Here is a 16,705-nt window from a genome sequence, read left to right on the forward strand (position 1 = left end):
GGGAGTTATATGTACACATAAGACAATATAGCACAGTAACAAAATTCAAGTGTTTTGTGATATGGCCAGAACTCTGTGACGCATCTAATGCTTCATAGTATCTTACCTCTGTTGTGTTTTTACACAATATTTGATCAAGTGGACACACCATTTTGCAAAGAACTCCCTAAGTTATCTTTAAATGTGTATGCACAATATAGTTATGTCCTACACATTTTTTTAAATATTTCAGTTTGTTACTGGGTAGTCGAGATGATTTTAAATTTGATTTAAAGACAAATATGGAATGTTTGAGAGGTAAGACTGTAATACAACATAGCTGATATTGTGTACAATACCTTGCATCCCAATGGATCCCAAAGTGCTTCAGAATGTTACACTCCACAATAAAATTGAAATGCATCCACCTCTGGACTGGAAGATGGCAACTTCCAGCAAATGGCACATGTCATTTTTATAACATCAGTTCTGAGTACCTTAACGTGACTTGTGTATCCTTCCAGCAACCCCTTCAATTTCTTACCTGCTGCATCAACCCTGTGAACAGCTCCTCCTCCTCCAATAACTGGTATTGCCTTCAGACAGTAGTCAGCAAGCCACGCCCTCACCCTGATATCAGATCTCTTTAGCCCAGTCCAATGCAATATACTTCATTGCATCTCCCTATCTAAGGATGACCAGTTGTCATCCTCTCCCTGTTTGGAGCAACAAGACCTATGCTAATCTGACTATGCAGTATAAAAGCCGCTCTGGAGTTTATGGTCAGAGTCCACCACAGGATTATGAATTCTCTTCTTCTGCTGTGAAACATTTAAGAGGGGAAAGGGGGAAGCATTAGCCAGCTGCAGAGGAGAAGCAACAGTACAGCACTTTCCTGTTGGTGGGTGGCCAGAGAAACAACATAATTGTATCATCAGATGTGTTCTCTCTGCATGCTGGACTGGCTCTGACCAGAGAGCCCGTACAGCAGGTTCTGGTCGAACTGCCCAATAAGACCACAAGACTTGGTTTAGTAGCGAATGCTCCCAGCCAGGTTTATTGTTGATGAAGCACGGTAATAGCACTTGACAGACTCTGCGAGGATACTAAGACATGTATGCGCATGACAATGGACACAGCTCAGTCAGTGGCGGGACTTTCCACTGCTCCCTAGGCTGGCCAAAGACACTCCCTCTGAGAGACATCTTTATACACCAATACAAACAAGTTGTGTATTACCCCAGATATATCAGGGTGCCACCCTCTGACATATTAGGGTGCCACCCATTACCTTGTACCTGTTGGTTTGATCAACACATCTCTGTCCATCATAATGTCATCCTGACCTTATGCTTAAGATGGGTCAGTGTGTTCCTGTTATCTTTGAGGGATGTGTTTGGTATCGAGGTGTTCTGGTACCACCTTTCTGGAATGTGTTTATTTATATATTCTTGTGTGCCTAGCAGTACTTAGAAATGTGTGTTTCTGCAATATCAGCCCTGTTTTTGCCAGATTCTGTGAGCAGGGCCTGCCTCTTGCTCACAACTTAACTTTGATTTATATCAGCAAGGTTTTGACTACTTTAGCCCAGGTCTCAGTCCTCATACAAGGCCTCTGATACATGGGCTTATGTTTCAGGCCCTCTTCTTACAAGAAGTAGCTTCTCAGATATATGTGGCATGGCCCCAACTCTCAAGTCATGTAGTGGCTACAGAGCTGCTCTGTGGAGTGTACTCCAGCTATTAGGCTGGAGTACACTCCATGGCCTCTTGCTCACCCCTTCCCTGATGTTGAAAAGAACAGGAGGGGGTGGGACCTTATGGAGCAGAGCTCCTCACCATGCAGGGAGTGTGCAGCCTGAAACACTCCCCAACTCTGCACAGCAGGACTGCACTAGTTTCACAGCCAGTAGTGCCTCCATGGCTGGGGAAACAGGATCAGGATTGGCTCTTTAAGAGGCATGAACCTTCACTGTAGGCTTTGTCCTCTGTGCACTGAAATCAATGGCGAAGTCTTCAGTGGTTTCGGATCAGACCCTGCAATAACCGAGAAAGTCTACTGAAATGCACTGAGGACCCAGTCCAAAACCCATTGATGAAGTCAATAGAAAGATTCTTTTTGACTTCAGTGGTCTTTGGATGTGGTCCTTAGTTATTTGGGGACTTTGCTTCTTTAAGAAATGAGCAGAGTTTCACTAGGGTGAAATTCTACATTTTGTGTGTGTGTTGCATATCTCCCCCCCTCCTTCCTCCCTCCCACACAATATCAGCCTCTGCTTAGGCAGAAAAGTCCTATATGTTGTATGAGTTGGCACTGAGTGTGCAACCCTTCCTTTCTGACTCTGCAAAATGAATGTGCCCTTCTCAAAGAGAATGATTTGCCGAATGGCTTTAAGGTACGGAAAGCACAAGTGAAGAACATTATGGTGAATTGATGGGCATTCAAATTGCTTAAATTGATAATTTTCAGGAAAAATAGTAAATTGGTAACAATCAAGATGGCATTGGCATAAATGGCTCCTTAAATGTAAATTGTGCACTGCAGTATAGTGATAAGTAGAAATACTTAGTCTGGGGATGTTTTATTTTTTTTAAAGAAGTACTTCACAATTCCTATGCTAATTGTATAAATTAAAAGATTATATTGACACATATATTTGGGTTGAATTCATTTATGTGTAAAATAAAGAACTGAGTTAAGCTAAATTACGTGCATTCCCTCTCATAATTGCTCTATTCTGTACACTACCAAATAGCGCTTCAGAATTTTATTGCCCTGCCTGAGCAGTGAGATGCTTTTGTTACTTTGTTAACTAACAATGCCAAAGCACTGTGTTTATGGGGTTTCAGACAGTAGCAATGATATAAGGGGATGATGGGGAAGACCATCATAAAGCGCACTGGTATGGACAATTTTCACTACAGCTGAAATCCGATGTTCACAGGGCTAGATCCCGTAAGGGGCTAAGCACTTTGGCCAGATTCAACAAAGTGCTTAAGCAAAAGCACTCATTTATCCTTAAGCATGTGCTTCAGTCCCACTGAAGTCAATAAACACATGCATTGCTGGATAAGGACCAGCGTGTCCAGCATCTTTCGGGACATTTTAAAGTAATTTTTAAACTAGCAATTGGCTGGGCATGTAGGTAGGACTTGCTTATTGTAACCATAGAAATCTATTACTTATTTTCACCAGGAAAAACCCATCCAGATCAAACAATGCACTTCCAAGTGGCCCATGCAGCAGAAAGAGAAATGAAAGAATGGGCGACACCCCTAAATCCATTGAACTCAATTGGAGTTTTGCCATTGATTTCAGTGGGTCCAGGATTTCCCCCTACCTTATTATGATCAAGAAATAACACTGCTCATAAAGTTACGTAGTGCAATTACAAAGGGACAACTGTATCTAATGCTAAAACCAGTGCATCCTCTGATTGCCAGGAATTCATCTCCTCCTTCACATAGGCGTGAGCTGCCTTCCTGGAGGCCCTCATATAAAGGGGAAGTTGTAATCAGTTTAAATCAGGGGGGTAACATATTCCGTTAACATTAAGGGAAAGGGATAGAGTTAAACTTGCAAAAATTAGAAAAAATCTGCTAAAGCTTTCACACTGTCCAGCCTTAAACCTGCCCCCTGCTGGGCAAGCATTGCCGCATACCTGGTACAAACCTCTCCCGAAAACTCCCACAGCACTAAGAGATGTTCTGTATCCCAGCTGATTCTTTACATATTGCTGGTAATACAGGAGCACGTGCAATATATAAACTATTTATATTTATCCACATGCTTAAAGTCATACTGTGGAAATAAATAGCTTCCCACTGGTATGTATGGAGCCTGTCACTTTGATTACCCTTGCTTTTCTTTTATGGGGTTACTGTAAGTCACAGAGTTATTTTAAGGTAGGTTTGGTCTTTAATTTTGTTTTCAGTATGGCTTGGAGCATTGATCTATTGGCTCTCACTGCAAGAGAGACATTCAGGCCAAATCTCGACCCCACTACTAAGGGACCTCTTCAGTGGTACTGAGTCATATTAAAGCCAGCTTAACTGGCAAATCAATGATTCCTTCATGCAAGATGGAATCTTCTGGATGCATAGGGCTGCTGTAATGGTTCCTTGGCCAGCCCCGCTCGGCCACCACGATAGAAGGAAAGTGGGCATGGTCAGGGCATGGTCACACACTCATGGCAGAATGGGCCTTTGGTACTGTGTGGGCAGCTGGGCATAAAGTGAGGCATCAGCAGGCCACAGCGCAGGATCATGGCCACTTAAGGAAATACAGTCTTAGATCCAGCAAAGCAGGGCTTGTTGCCCCGGGAGGGACTTTGTGCTGCCCTTTCACACAGGGCTGGCTCCAGCGTTTTTGCCGCCCCTAGCGGTTGGGGGCGGGGGAAGCCACGATTGGTGGCTTTTCAGCGGCAGCTCTACTACCGCCGCTTCATTCTTTGGTGGCAATTCGGTGGCGGGTCCTTCCCTCTGAGAGGGACCGAGGGACCCGCTGCCGAATTGCCGCCAAAGTCCCAGATGTGCCGCCCCTTCCCCTTGGCTCCCCAAGCCCCCGTTTGCTGCACCGGTGCCTGGAGCCGGCCCTGCTTCCATGTCCATGAGCTGTTTCCAGTGGGTGAACCAACTCCCTAAGAAGTTAGAACAGCTTCACAAAACTAGGGGCTTTTCTTTTCTATGTGAACCTTCCCTTGGAGTATGAAAACCAACCAACCTCCACATATGCAGTAAGGGGGTGAGACTTGAAAATCAGTGTGAATCTGGCTGAAGAGGGCTAGACTGTAGCATTTAGTCACAGCCCTCAGCCTGGTGTGCTGAACAGCTGCACATCCTCAGAGGGACCACCCGTAAGGGATGGGATCTCAAGGGACATAATCCCATATCAAGTGCCTTGGCATGCAGGGGGAGTGCACAGTTGCTTGGGACTGTATAGTTTGTTCCTTCCACGGCAACTGACCAGCTCTCCCATGGCCAGTAGGTCACTACCTCCTTCTATTCTCCTTTGGGTCCGTTTGCACCCCCATGGCTACGTAGGGGGAGTTGAAGTGCAAAGGCTTTGATTATCCTCAGCGCCTGCATGGGATGTGTAAAGAAGGTTCTTTGTGCCGTCCCCCCAAGCTATGCTAAAGTCAGGCACAGTCTGGATCATATTGTCCAAGCTGAGAGAAGTAAAACATGTAAAGAAACAGAGTGTTTCAAAGTCTCTCGTTTAATAAGTCAGGCGTTCCATCCAAGCATTTGAGAACAGAACTTGGCCTATGATTTCTATACTGACTAAGCCCCCATACCGAAAATAAATGTGTATCTGCATCCAATCCATAATCTGCAAAAATGACCTGCAGATATCTGCAGATGTGCAGGGCTTTAGATATAAAATTTGGATCTGCATCCCACAAAAAATGGACCGTGTACATATGAATCCATGGATGCGGATATAAAGTGGATATCCACGGATTTGCAGGGCTCTATCAATAAGAAATTACTAATGACAGCATAACTTTCATTATTTTACTGTAACCTTGCAATATGGTTTCTATTGATGCCTGCACTAAGATACAAAAGGCAGTATCAATGCAATCCTGCTTTGTATCTTGTGTAGACAAGACCCAGGAGCCTTATGCTGCCAAATGCTTTATCTGAACAAGCTCTGCATTGTGGTATTGCCCTTTGCTTATATTGCTGTTAGGTACTGTAAATTTGAGTACCATCAGTGTATGTGGCCCAGTACAACACCTGGAGGGAGACATGATTCTTTCTCTCAAGCTATTACAGTCTGAATTTAAGAAATACTATAGAACCAGATTCTCAACTGGTGTAAATCAACATAGTTTAATTGCAGTCAGTGTTCACTATGGGCCAAATTCTGCTTTGGCTGAATACCCATGCAATCCCATTGGAGTCAGTGTTACACAGGATGTATGTCAGTGGAGAATTTAGCTCCAGCAAAGGAACACCTAAAAGCACAATATAAAGGCACAGGAAGTTTAAAATGCACATGTATAGAACTGTGGAGGCATATCATTGAAACCAGAATGGAATACAAGGATCTGGACTTTGGCCCTTAGAAATGTCTCTAGTGCTTTGACTCATCATTTCGCAGTGGGACTCCAGATCCTATCACAGCATCCCATTCTGAAGGACTAATCTCTGAAATGTGATACAATACTGTCTATAAACCATTCTTATGAGTAGTGATGTGCAGAAACAGATGAACAGGTAGATATTATCTCTCTGCAACTGCTGAACAATGACAGATACCCTGAATTATCCCTGGTTCTACCAGAACATCAGGACAGTCTTGCCACAGAGAAAACTTTTATGTTAAGATTTGTGCAGTGTCATGTAGAGCTGAGGCAGATCAGTTTGGAAGACAGCATCTGGCATTTGTCGGATCAATTTATCTCTCAACCAGTGGCTGCCATCACCCTGAATATTGTCTTTCACTGCAGTACTGTCCTCACTGGCCTTCCTCTTCTGACATCCCAGCATTTGTCAGTATTCTTTACCTTGGATATTTCTAGAATAGTTCTAGTCATTTGGGAAATATGTTTACCAGGTTCAAGACATTTGTGTCCCCTCCTCCCCCGCCCACCCCCCCAACCCTGGAAGTCTCAGTTTTGGGTGGCTTAACCTGGTCTTGCACTTTTGGCCGCATTGCAAGACCACCACACTTTCTACCATGATTGGCAGCTTCTGTTGAGGAGGGGCCTGTTTTGTTGTTAGGATGTCACAGGTCAGGAATAATAGGAAGCAAGATGGACTCTTGCACCACTCCACGTCACCCTCAAGCAGATGTATTTTGCTCTTCAGTTATCATGACTGTCAAACTCACGCCAACATTTCATGCAGGGCTTAAATTCTCATATAGTATTTTCTGGAGCCACGCCCCAGACAACCCCCCAACTCATTCAGGGCTCGGGGCTTCAGTCCCACGGAGCACGCTGGAGCTTGAGGCTTCTGCCCCACTGGTTTGAAAATATTTACCAGAGCTCTGCATCAGACAACTCTGGCTGAATTTAAGCCCTGGTTTTATGAAGACAAGGTGCTTAGGCCCAAATCCTCAAAGTTATTTAGGTGCCTACCTCCCACTGATTTCAATGTTATTTGAAATCAATGGGAGTGAGGTGCTTAAATATCTCGGAGATTCTGGGCCTTAGCCTTCCTATGCCTTGATTCCCCATCTGGAAAAAGGGCAGAGCTGTTATCTATAACCTTATAGGTGCATGGTGACAGTAACTACGTTAAAGAATGTGAGGTGGTAGCTTAGGTGGTAGTACGAGTCTGAGTGCACGAAGCGGATGGAAAATATAGATATAAACTCTTTGGGTGTAATGTTGTTCTAATCCATGGAATTCTAATGAGTCGGGGTTATCAGCGCCACATGGAGCATTAGAAAATGGAGGGGGTGTTATTGGAACATGTGACTTGTCAAATGGATCGGGCCAGTACTCATTTAGTATGATATCTTCCCTCTGGGCATGGATACTGTCAGGTGCTTCAGAGGAAGGTATAAACTCACTGTAAGGGAACATACAGGCTACATCTACACTGTGAGTTAGGGGTGCAATTCCCTACTCACAGAAACATAGTCAAACTTGGTCTCATTGGGATAGCAAGCTAAAAATAGCAGTTTAGCCATGGTAGCATAGCCAGTGGTGAGCCAGGGCATGAGCTAATTACCCCAAGTACAAACCCGCCTGAACCCCATGGGTATGTACTTGGGGTGCACAGCCCAGGCTGTTTGTGCTACTATGGCTAAGGTACTACTTTCAGCACACTAGCTCGACAAGAGCTAGCACAAGGGTGTCTACACGAGGTGCGAATCACACCCTTAGCTCCCAGGGTAACCATAGCCTAAGTTATAATATGCTCAGGAGGGAAGTTTCTTACTAACCTCAGTCTTTTCTTCTTTACACAACAAATGTAACATGAAGGAACCACACGGGTACTGTGGTGTTCTAATAACGATGTTTGTTAATTATATACAACATACAAGGCCTAGCTACATACTCTGGCAGGGTTCTGGAACATACAAGACAGTGAGGGTCACTAGAGGACTCACCAACTCTTTCAGCAGATACTGTCCTTTTCATTGACTTTAGTGGGATTCAGATGAGGCCCAAAGTGCATGTATGAGTATGTGCAGTTTTTCATACAAATACGTTGAGTCTGGAGCCTGGAAGTCAGGCTTTTAATGTACAAGCAGGATGTGGCTGAGAAGTAAACACATTTCTACTCTGGGGAATTTTATGACGATTTTCAGAGAATGAGATAGCAACCTAATGTACCAATTTACCGTATCACAGGTTACAAAGTAGGAGAATTATGGTACAGATGATCATGGCTCCATTCCAACAAAGTACTTAAGCATGTGCTTAAATCTGCACCTATTCAGCAAAGCTGAATTGGGACTGCTAGTAGTAGGAAGGCGTGTTTTTGTATGGGGGGGGTTGTTTTTTCCTGCCCAACAAATGATAATTTTTCTAGAATGAATATATATGTACATATTTATATAATATACAACTGAAAGTTAAAGGACAGTTTTTGCATGTGAAACAGGAAAGAGTAAACAGAAGCAGCAGCTAACTTGTCAGGACATTATCATGCATCCTCTCAGTGCTAAAATACAAGAAATTCAGTAGTAAGTGAAAATCTCAGCAGTTTCTCAGCTTTGCCCTGTCAGAATAAATCAAATGTATCAATAGAGTTTTGTCACAAACAGCAACAAGGCTTTATGGGAAGATGGATGTAATCAGCATTATGCATTGTAATCAAGCCATGGGTCAATATAGATTAAATATTGACAAGAGGTACCTTGACCGGTGTGAGGGCAGAACAAGTCTTTGAAAGCTTCAGGAAACATTATCATTATACCAATGAATTTGTGTGATAATCCAGCCACTGCTTATGTTATTCATTATACAATGTGGACTCTGAAGATGGGTTTTCATGTGAAAAGAAAAAAGCCCTGAGGCTGAGGAAAATAACTGATATTGGATTTAGCAGCAGCATTAGACAGAGCTTTTTAATGAGCTGGTTCATACACCATTAACCCATCATAAGGCAAGAGAAGGGGCAGTGGGTTGGATATGCCTTGAGAATTGAATATACCTTAGTCGTGCAGATATGGAGCTACCGAGGAGACGAGTAGAGTGGTGCCACACCTGTTTGTGTGGTATGTCTGAAAGGAAGGAATGCTTAGCTAACACATGTTACAGTATTTAAGTAAGCTGCATAATAAAATATGAAGGTCACAATTTAGTGTAGAACTCCTGAACCTTTCCGAACACTGATTGCAGACCACAGTCCTACAAATGTTTATAACTGTGAATGCCTGTACTCATAGGATTATTCCCAACGGCAGGACCCAGTGGGACTGCTTGTAAGAGGAAAATTACTCAAGTGTTTGTAGTTATTTTCAAAAAACAAAACAAATTAAGTGAGCTACCATGGGTGAAAGACAATGTTCCCGTTGGTTTTAGGTAGCTCCCATCAGTAACGTAGCTTGAAATTGTTGTGGCTACTCTTTGCAGGCAAGTGAAAGAAGAGAAATCAGGATTGTTTAATGCTTGGCTTGTCCCCAAATGACTCACAAGACACAGTAGGAAAATGCAACTGGAACTGGACTAAGCTACAGCAGCACTCTAAAACGTGACTGCCTCTTCCTCTAGACTATGCAGTGCAGCACCCTAATGTGTCTCTATCTATAAATCATAGAGAGGCCTTCCAGAGGACCAAACATCTTCAATGTATAGCATAATATGCCACAAAAATTGTGAATATTGTAATGAATGAGCCAGTGCGTGTCTCTATTACTGCCCTCTATTGGAGAGATCCGGCACTGTGTGTTCTAGACTCATACAGTTAAGAACTTTGAAAAGTCTGCATTACCTTCAAATGGCAGGGGCATATTGTTGTGTAGCAGGACGTTCTGAGTTCTATCCCTGCTATTGCTGTGGGAAGCACCATGACAATCACAAAGTCTTAGGTATCCATGCATTTGTTACAAACCTCCCTAATCTATAAGGACTTTTGTGGAGAAAAATAGGGACATACCTTGCAACGACACTGATGTACATTAATACATTGAGTTAAGAGAGGGGTAGAGCAGGGGAGGAAAAGTAACTATCCTGTTAAAAAATGGGGAAAAAATGAAATTCTCACTCCAAAACAAGGGGCAGTTGGTATGTATGGAGATATAAATGTACAGGAATGGAGCTGCTGGGTTCTAGTCAATGGATTCCAGTATTTCAGTGACTACCGCTAAGTATTTTATTGGCTGCTTAAGGGAAATACCACATGGTCAAAACCATTTGGGGCCTGATTCTCTGTTCTGGCTAAACTGTGCTCATCCCAGGAATACAGTAGGACATAGTGATTTTAAGCCAGACTGGTGGGTCCCTCATTCTGAGGCAAGCCAGGGGCTAGTTTAGCATCGAACACAAGATAGGGCAGCCCCAGGCCACAACCCTTATGCCGAAACATAAGGAAATAAGTAAAACTGAGTTATTTACATGCAGATATTGTGCACCCAAAGTAGCTTGTTCTTCTTCACTTTTGTTCTAAGATTCACATACATGTTAATATTGAGTTGGTTTCACAGTATGGACTTAGATTCTTAAGTGACTTAGGCAATAGGACGTAGGCGCTTTTAAAAAAAATTGACCTCTAAACAGACAGACAGACATTAGTGGATCACTTCATTTTTGGTTGATCTTGTTATTAATAGGCATTAAAAAGACAGTGAATATATGTTTATCTAATAGAACTATTTTATTCCAACTAGTCTCCATTTTAAACTAGCAACAGTGGAAGGGCCTGATCCTGAAATCCCACACCAAGCAAAAATTCCACTTATGTGCCACATTTTCAAAAGAATGACTTCCCTTCTGAAAGCTCCTTTCTGCACCTCCCATTAGTTTGCCGCAGCACATCTGAGTATTTATGCTTTAACCACCGTATGGTGGGCACATATCAGATACCTTAGGGCCCAAAGCTGAATGCCCCCGACTGCCCTGGTCCCTGGAAGGTAGTGAGACAGGAGAGTGCTCAGCAGCAGAGAGAGAGAGTGTGTGTGTGTACACATGTTTTGCAGGTGAAGGAAGCCAGTCCCCGGTCCTTTTAAAACTGATCCCCTAAATAGTTACCCACAGATAGTTACATGCATGAAGCTGTTAACGGCACAGTCTCTGAAATTCGATAAATAGTACGATTTTATTTTCAAAGAGCAATAAAAAAAATCTTTAAATAACGCTAAACCCACAAGTCTGAAAGTTCAAAGTTAAGACAGGCAGCCTGTGCTTAAATCAGGCCAGTTTGTCCTCTTTGTCAGACCTGAATGAGAACAAATTGTCAGCCTTAACTTTGAATTCTTTGAAGTGTCCATGCAGGGTGTTCTGTTGATTTGTATTACATCTGGGATGTATTTAATAAGTAGATTAGTGTCACTGTATCGTGCAGGCTGCCCTCAAGCACTACTCTCAGGCTGGCACATACAACTCATTTGCACAAATGTGAATATTTGGCAAATGTGAAAAAATGTTTTGCTTTGGATCAGCATCCTCCATTCTAATGCTGCCACCCATGCTGGTAGGTGAAATCAGCAAACAATGGAAAAGCCATAAAAAGAACAGTTAACAGTGAGAAAAGTGACCAAAAAAGTTTTTGACAAAAAACATTTCCGCTAAGGAAGTTTGATCACAGAGAATCTCATTCCCTAACGATCCTCACAGGGTAAGTACAGTCAGGCAGTGCATTTCAGGAATTAGAGGTCATCAGTAAGGACTTCAGGAATAAAATATATTTATTCTACATCTTGCAGTAGGTTGCTTTCCAACCTCATCAGGATCAAGAAACTGCAGGTAAGCAAGCATTTGTGTATGTAACTTTTTATTTTTATGTCTTCCTGTCATTTTATCTCCACGCCAGGATCAAACATCCCTTTCGATAGAGGAGGCTGAAGGACAGCTGCAGAAGAGGAAGCCCAAAGTGCATTAGATGTCAGACTACACTGAAGACAAACTCTGTCATTTGTCTGAATGAGTTCAAACTCTCTCCTCTCATTGCCATGTGAGTCAGTTTCAGAAACGAAAGCAACTTTGATTCAAAGCACCAAGACGCTCACGAGAAAATGAAACTTTTCTCCCAACATCCAGTCAATTGGTGCAATGAAAAAGCTGTAAAATGTTAAGAGTTAAAAGTAAACAACGAGTTGTGCACTAGAGAAAGAGACAGACCGACAGAGACTGAAATGGCTTTGTGATTGCATAGTACTAAATAAAGCGAACCCAGTAAACATTCCTCCTGAAGAAACCAGAAACATATCTTGTTATAGCTCATTTCTCTCCCTGTATTTCTTGGCTGCAAAATAAGGGTTTGATCCAAGAATTACCAGTGACTTCATTAGGAGAAGGATCAGGTCCCAGATGTTGTCCATACTCTTGTAGCAGAGGGAAAAACCAAACAAAACAAAGGTCCTGAAATTCTATATCTGAAACAAGCCACATACTTAGTTATAAAATCATAGTCATTCAATCACAGAATTTTCCTTTTTGGTTTTGTTTTCTAAGCCATATTTAAATGAGTGCCACATTGCTATCCCTGCAGACTGAAGATCTCTCTGTATTCATGAACCCATTAAGCAACAGCAGCAGACCAAGCCTAGAGATGTGAAGGCAGCTCATCTTCCAGGCCTGTCTGCTGAGATTGCCACAAAAAGATCAGTTTCAGTGTGGCCAACCCCAGACATTTGCAGGTCATCAATCAACGCCCCCAATATCAGGATATGGCTTGGAAACTGATAAATTTCAATAATAAAATAAAATAAATAATAATAATAAATGGGTTCTTTTTATTTGCCTTATGGTTTTTCAACTGCAGGGTTCATGTTTTCAAGCTTTTCCCCATAAATGATGCTCACAAAGCAAAACAGGAAAGAAAAAGAGGAGGAGCAGCTTATGCTCACATGTCTGATTGCATTGCAAGAACGATGCTGCTGTCATGTTGCCATTTAGGTCCAAACTGCTCCCACTGCATAGCAGAATGTTCCATTTGCAATGGAATATGTAAGGGGTACTGCAGCCTTTGTGCACCTACAGGCATGATATGCACTGATTCCACAACTGCTGGTCAAGATCTCATGGTTGCACCAATTGTTCCCACTGAGCAAATGGTGTACACACACACACACACACACACACACACACACACACACACACACACACACACACACACACACACACACACACACACACACACACACACACACACACACACACACACACACACACACACACACACACACACACACACAGAATGTGGAATGGGAGAAAGTATTTCTTATCAGACCCCAGCAACCATTTTTCATGATGTATGAATTATTCAGGTTAGACAATACTTTGAGCCCTATCATGCTGCCATTTACTTCAGTGTGAAAACAGAATTAGCCCTTTCAATTTGTTGGACCTGATTTTCATTTATACTAAGGCCCCTGCTCTAGTCATGTGAAGAGATCTTAAAATAAATATAAATATATATATATATATATAAATATAAATATAATTTTTTCCCACTTTACAGCATTCTGAAAATGTAAAGAGGACTTAAAGTCACCTACTTAATTGAGAATCAGGCCCACGGAGTTTCTGGAGGGGATTATATCCTAGACCACATTTTCTAAGTGGCCTCAGCGTGCTTGTGCCTGAGTTTTGAGCATGCAGTTTTGTGCACCTAAGCACTGTGTAAGCAGTCCTGGGTCCTTAGAAGCTCAGTAATTGCTAGGGTATGTCTACACTAGGAGCACTTTACCTGTGTGGGAATACTGGTATACTAGACCAGCAAAGCACTCCCCGTGAGGATGCAGCTATATCAGCAAAAATTCACTTTGTACCAGCGTAGTGAAACCAACTCCCACGAGCAAAACAAGCTACACTGACACAAGCACAGTTTGCCAGTGTATCTACCCCAGGAGCATCTGCTGGCATGGCTATATTGGGCAGTGATCCACCCATCTTCACAATGCAGACTGACACAGCTATGCCAGCAGAAATCCATACTGTAGCATCTCCACATTGTAGCATTAAATATGCTGGTTCACTGATACTTATAGATGGTCTCAGGTGGCATGTGGGGAATAGAGGTTTCAGAGCCAGTGTGTCTCTAATCTAAATTAACATCTATTTATATATATATTTACATAAGCAAAACACACCTTGTACAGTTAGCTTAAATTGAAAAGAGCCTTCTCCTTTAAATGGCCACCGTTTAACTCCCTGTATTATTATTATTGCTGCTGCGATAGGGCACAAGAAGTGTTTTTTCATTCTCTCACAAAATGCTCAGAAGAAACTCCATCTTGGAGTTGCATGTTAATGAAATGTAAATGCACTCTCTTATAAAAGGAGAAAATACTCTAAGCCATCAGGAGGATCACACAGCTAAATGAAACATGGATAATTGCATCTGTTCAGCTGTGCTCCACATAAGACTTTTATGGGGTAAGCAGCATTTTTTTTTTCAGTTCCAGAGAATGGGTGCAAGTCACTGGCGAACAGTCTCAAAGTGGGGTTATTTTAGACACAAGTCTTTGTTTCTAGTAAATATCTGAGACTCCCAGTCCTAAAATGTGTGTTCTTATACACCGATGGCATTGTTTTTTATCTAATCACCAGTGTTTATGGATTTTTCATTGTTTCATGGGTTTATGTATTCGTCTGTTCAACAATTCTACCATATATAGAGAAAGGCGAGATGAGGTACTAAAACATGTAAAAAAAATTATCCCTCGTAAGAAAATATATAAAATCTAAAGATGCCAAATATGTAATAAATCTTCTCATTAAATAAAGCTACATTGTAAAGAAGTTTTTGTGCAAGGCATTTTTTTTATCCAGAGATATTAGGTCGCTTTTATATCATGCACAAAGTAAATTAGATTCGTAACACTGATGAGCAGTAGATGGTGAAGAAAATGTATCTAGAAAGGAACCAGTCGCTGGTCCAGTCAGGAAAGAGCAAGTCATCATGCTTATTATCAGTAACATGTAATTGATTTTTGGATGGGAAGAGAAAATGGGGTCTTATGCCGTGATAAGGTTTCAAGTCTGTTAAGTGCTGGAGCCCAGCCAAAAGAGGACAAACAGGATGACTCGTGCATCAGATCATCTTCCTCTTCCCCTCTCACCCTCTCATGCTGTAGTCTGAGGTTCTTACTAATGAAAACCGAGCTTACTTCATTTTGGCTAATGGACAATAGACTATAATTGTCCCAGAGAGCTACATTAGTCTTCTTATCTCTATGAACCTCTACTCATATCATTATAATAAGACAATTACACTTACACTGGACTGCATAATAGACCAAGATGTCCAGCAATGAATAATTGTAATTGATCAGAGCTCATTATATTCCAAAATAATTTCAAGCTGCTTTGTTAGTCTGTAGCAGAATTTAGGAGCTTGTTGACTGTGACTGGCTTGCTCATTAGCTGAACTGAGCTTGTGATAATCAGTGCCTACCATAAATCTTAATGTTTTGTTACTTAGCTTATTGCATATAAACTACACCACACATATACACTAGACTGTAAATATACAATTATACATAATATTGTAATCAGATTATTCAATGCTAGTGACCCCAGCAGAGGATATAGCGTCTATTATATTCTGTGTTTGTATGACACTTATCATAAAGCCCTGATTGGGGCATCTATGTTCTACTGCAATATAAACAGGGCTAGATTTGGACACATACCACACAAAGGAGTAAGAACTCATTCTACACCCATAAGCAGGCTACTCAGACCTTGGATCTGGGCACAAAGGAGTAAGTGGGACTAGGGAGAAATTGCCTCTTTGTGTCCCAACCAGACTGGCAGCTGAGGGAGCAGCAGAACTGATGGGCCACAAAACCTGCCAGCAAGGTGGAGCAGGAGCTCCCCTTTCTTTATGATGGCTACAAATTGCCCAGACCCCAAGGAGGAGTTGGACTTAGTGGTGACAAGCAGTGCTACAATATGAGCAGTGGACCAACAGGGTCAAGGGAGAGAGCTGACATGGTAGGCCCTTGTCACCTGTCCTCTCACCACTACATGAACATCTTCACAGCTCCTCTTCCTCTTTCTTACCTGTCATCAGTCTTTATTGATTTGGGAAGTTAATAGCATCATCAGGACTTGTGAATGCCTGGAATAGAGGGAAGTAAAGGACTTGTTTCCTGGCTATAGAGCTTGTTGAAAGCGGGAAAATTTAGATCCAAAACAGGCTATGATAGCATTTTGCATTCTTGTTCCCTGGTCATGGTCATGTGTTTCATGAGTTACATTTATGAAGCAGCTGATATTTACAGACCATCACTATATAAGGAAAGTATTATGTAGCAGGGTACTGTTATAGTTGTAAAAACAGGTGATATCTTGCTTTTCACATCAATGATTGTGTGATTAGGAAAGACTTCTGCTCTTGTGAAACGTATCAGTCTTTTCTTCATGTTACAGTTCTAAGATGCATATATACATAGGAGTAGGATCTAACCACATGCAGGGTCAGAACTGAATCTCAGCTGGGGTAGTTCCATTGACCTCCAATTCCTATTGAATTGATTTACTGAGAATCTAATCCTCAGGGTCCATCTCTTAAGCAGAACATATTTTTTTTACACCAAAAATGGCTTTTTTGACAACAATGTACATTTTTAACAGAAAATGGGTTAAAGGGAA

At 42.0% G+C, this 16,705-nt stretch overlaps 1 long non-coding RNA gene across 2 annotated transcripts in view; it reads left to right on the forward strand.

Annotated features, from left to right (window-relative positions):
• The window catches only part of LOC123372340, a 192,353-nt gene extending 177,925 nt beyond the window's left edge, over positions 1 to 14,428 (forward strand). For both annotated transcript variants that reach the window (XR_006580224.1, XR_006580223.1), the window contains exon 4: positions 11,916 to 14,428. This is a non-coding gene — a long non-coding RNA (uncharacterized LOC123372340). The remainder of the gene's footprint in view (positions 1 to 11,915) is intronic.
• The last annotated feature ends 2,277 nt before the right edge of the window (positions 14,429 to 16,705 follow it).

This window comes from Mauremys mutica, chromosome 6 (assembly GCF_020497125.1).
Source record: "Mauremys mutica isolate MM-2020 ecotype Southern chromosome 6, ASM2049712v1, whole genome shotgun sequence".
Classification (NCBI taxonomy): Eukaryota; Metazoa; Chordata; order Testudines; family Geoemydidae; genus Mauremys; species Mauremys mutica.